The following is a 4341-nucleotide window of genomic DNA, read 5'->3' as shown; positions in this document are numbered from 1 at the left end:
TTATTCCAGATGCTCGCCAAATCTGAAAAAAACCGGAGGTTATTTGTATTCCTCGGAACCCCCCCCTACATCACCATTCAATATTTCTTGGCCCACTATTGGCCAAACCACCTGGGCACTAGGACCAATGTGAGTAGGATCGCTTAACCATGCCTCATAATTGGAAAAACGAGCACCATGGAAATACATGCCACTCAGCCAAAGAAAGATGATGGAGAGTTGGCCGAAATGGGCACTAAAAACTTTTCGGGAAATCTCCTCCAAATCACTAGTATGGCTATCGAAATCATGAGCATCAGCATGTAGGTTCCAGATCCAAGTAGTAGTATCAGGTCCCTTAGCTATTGTTCTTGAGAAATGACCGGGTTTTGCCCATTCCTCGAAAGAAGTTTTTATGGGATCCCTATCTACCAAAATTTTAACTTCTGGTTCCGGTGAACGAATAATCATTGAGTCCTCCTCTTTCCAGACAACACATATAAAGAAACTCGCCAACATAAAACAGAATTAGTGAACTTATGAAAGATGTTTATATTGAGTTTCGTTCTCTTCTATTTCCCATCTATCCATTCTATATTTTCTTTCATATAATCCATTTTCTTTAGTTATTCACTAGAACAATTATGATCTCGAAGTCAATCCGTGGCAAGTGTTCGGATCTATTATGACATAGCAGTGAGGCGCTCAACGGACCTTTTTTAATCTTTTAAGACCTTTTCTGGACTTTGAATGGAAGTTTAATAATTTTTTGTGCAGCCTAATGTATTCAGATTTCACTCATAAGTTCTCCTAGATAGAACTAATTTCACTCTTTCTCTTTATAGAGAAGGTATTATTATGTACTCTATTTCAAATAGAGTGAGCAGTCATTAGCATTATTAGGGAACACACTGGTATTTATATTTAGTTTTTCGAGGGTCTCTTTTATTAGTTTGATTGAATTGAATATTGGTTTGAATAGTAGAAAAAAAAGAAAATTCTCTACTATATCCACGTATCATTTATCTCTACGAAATACCAGACGAAATAGAACAATTTTAAGTTAAGGGGGAGATACTGAAATTCTGTAATTGGTTGTTCCTATAGAAATGATTTGTTTTATTTGACTGATGGGAGCAACAAACAATAAATTATAACAAATGAAATATATATATATATATTATTTATATTCTATAGAGAATATAAATGAAATATATATATATATATAATGAAATAAGAAAATAGAAAAAAAAACAAAAAACAGAGTGTTCTTATTCAAAACGTCCTGTGATTTTCAACCAATTCTGTGCTTCAATATAATTACCAGGGGTAAGGGCTATAGCTTGTTTCCAATATTCAGCGGCTTGATTAAACCAAGACTCCGCAATTTCAGAGTCTCCCTGTCGAATGGCCTGTTCTCCTCGGTCGGAATAGGTGAGTAAATTCCTTCCCTTAGAACCGTACTTGAGAGTTTCCTGGCTCATACGGCTCAACAGTAAATTCTTTTGGTGTTCCATTATTTTGTTTTGGAGTTAACCAAAAGAAAAAAAAAAAAGAAGTTAATTACATAAGTTTTAAACTTGAATTTTGACTAATAAAGAATTTCAAAGAATTTCATCTTTTTTTTCTAGTTTTATCTTTTCTCCTACTTTCAGAAAAATGAATAAAACATCGACATTAACATTCTTATTCTAATTTTCTGAAAGGTAACTATCTCGATTTCATATATCATATACTTTCCTATATGATATATCAATTTCTATAGAATCTTTGAAAAAGACTTTTTTCTTGATAAGAAAGAAAAAACTTACTATCTTTGGGATCTGATACTACACCGCTGCTCAAAACTTCAGGGGATCCACTTTATTACATAAGTGGATTCCTAACTTTTCTATCATGATATAAGTAAGCAGTTCTTATTGTATCGGCTCAAAACCTCGTTAATTGATCCTTACGGTGCTTCCTCTATCAATTAGATCTTTTATCCATAGAAAAAAAGTATCTAGGCATATCTATTTCTTCATATTTTGACTTTTATGAGGTTTCTCTCTTTGCTACAGCTGAAAAAAATCGTTGTTTTGTACGATATATATGTAGAAAGCCTATTTTTTCGAGTATTTATTCGATTAGTATTAGCGGATTTACTCGTTCCTTTCTTTTTTCTCTCTATAGTGGAGATAATCGCACGTAATGACAGATCACGGCCATATTATTAAAAGCTTGGGGTAAGAAGGGGTTTCGTTCGAGTGCCCTAAAATAATATTCCAAAGCTTTCGTATGTTCTCCGTTACTTGTGTGGATAAGGCCTATGTTATAAAGTATATAACTTCGATCATAGGGATCAATTTCTAGTCGCATAGCCTCATAATAATTTTGTAAAGCTTCCGCATAATTTCCTTCAGATTGAGCCGACATCCGTTACGGTCGTCATTCGGTTCAAAGAATCTCCGTTCCAGAACCGTACGTGAGATTTTCATCTCATACGGCTCCTCCCTTATGTGTATAATGAGAAAAATACATATAATCAAAAAAGATTGAATTATTCTATTCTCATTATCAACTGAGCAGAGCTAGTGTTTTTTTTTTACAACAAATCTCTAGCCAACCCTCCTGTAAAAGATTTTTTCTTAACAACAAATATGTTGGTACTGGATAAAAAAACAGTAACTTCAACAATTTCTTTGTCCTCACCGTTGCTTAATTTCTCGGAATTAATCACTTCAACAATCTTCGATGGTTATACGGGTATCCAAAATACGAACAAGATGGATGTTTATTGTCCCAACCATTCTTGTTAATCTCTATCCCGATAAGACAAGGAAAGATATTTTTTTTTTTACAAAGTTTTCGTGTTGTTGATTCCTAAGCGTAGTGCTTCTTCCCCCATGCCGCCCATTGGTACTAGTAGAGTAGGGTTGACCTAACCCCTATAAGTATAGGTATAACCTTTCGCTTAATACTATAAACCTAAAATTGAAGCATATGAGGCTGCATTAATCGGGGATACACGACAGAAGGAACTAATCGTTTTATTTACAAATTTCACCTTCAGCAAACGTAGGTTTTTTTTTTTCAATTTTTACCGAAAAAAAATTGAAATAAAGATAATCAAATCGCACCATCTCTGTAATAAGAGAATGCCTTTTTTTCTCCTGAAGTTGTTGGAATTATTCGTAATAAGATATTGGCTACAATTGAAAAAGTCTTATCAATAAAATTTTCATTTATCCGAGATCTAGGCATAGGTAGAAATCCATTCCATAATTTATTTATCGCGTGAGAAATCAAAAGAATCCCACAAACAAAGGAATTGTACAATACAGTACGAAATAACGTAAAAATTGACTCATTAATCAAATTTGTTTATCTTAAGGCCTCGTAAGAGGTTTTTCTTATTTTCTTTTCTATTTTTCTAGTTCGAATTAGTTTTATGCGCCTACCAAAATAGAATATCAATGATTCACTATTCACCAGGTTTCTGGGCATCATTCTGTGGGAGAGATGGCCGAGTGGTTCAAGGCGTAGCATTGGAACTGCTATGTAGGCTTTTTGTTTACCGAGGGTTCGAATCCCTCTCTTTCCGAACCTTTACCAAATTCATCAATATTACTCATCGCAATGTTTCAAATAACAATGGATACCATTATTTCAACTTTTTGATATGGATTCTGTATTCCTAATTTTTTCGGTAATACGGAAAATAGTGGAAAAAGTGAGCAAGAAATGAAAATCTTCCTATATCTATGTCTATGATACATGAATGGCAGAAAAAAAACTCTTGTTATTTTAGTTAGGTTTAAGTCTGACGAGAATAGTATTCTACAACCAGCAATTCATTTATTTTCACACCAACCCATTTATTATCTATTATTTGATTGATTAATCCTTTATATTGGAATGGGTGAAGAGTTAAATGATTTGGCAATTTCTCACGGGGGGCTGAATCAAGATAATTTTGAATCAGAGTTCTAGATTTTGGTTCATCCTTCGCTGTAATAATATCTTGAGGTTTGCAACGATAACTTGGTATATCTACTATACGACCATTAACTAAAACATGTCTATGGTTAATTAATTGGCGGGCTTGAGGAATAGTCGCAGCCATACCCAACCGAAAAAGTATGTTATCCAAGCGCATTTCAAGTAATTGTAATAAAACCTGACCGGTTGATCCTTTAGCTTTTCCGGCGATACGAACGTATTTAAGCAATTGTCGTTCTGTAAGACCATAATGAAAACGCAATTTTTGTTTTTCTTCTAAACGAATACGATATTGAGATTTTTTACTGGAGCGCGATTGATTTCTAAGTTCGCTTTTGACTGTTGGCTTTTTACTAGTTAGTCCTGGTAAAGACCCCAGAC

General features: G+C 34.0%; 1 non-coding gene across 1 annotated transcript; it reads left to right on the top strand.

The window, feature by feature from the left end:
* The first annotated feature begins 3474 nt into the window (after window positions 1-3474).
* Window positions 3475-3562, top strand: TRNAS-GGA. Its single transcript has one exon. It is a non-coding gene; the product is annotated as a tRNA-Ser (tRNA).
* The last annotated feature ends 779 nt before the right edge of the window (window positions 3563-4341 follow it).

Source organism: Abrus precatorius, unplaced genomic scaffold, assembly GCF_003935025.1.
Source record: "Abrus precatorius isolate BTA unplaced genomic scaffold, Abrus_2018 Scaffold0, whole genome shotgun sequence".
Lineage (NCBI taxonomy): Eukaryota > Viridiplantae > Streptophyta > Magnoliopsida > Fabales > Fabaceae > Abrus > Abrus precatorius.
The sequence above is the reverse complement of the archived record's forward strand: the minus strand, read 5'-3'. Positions and strand labels throughout refer to the sequence as shown.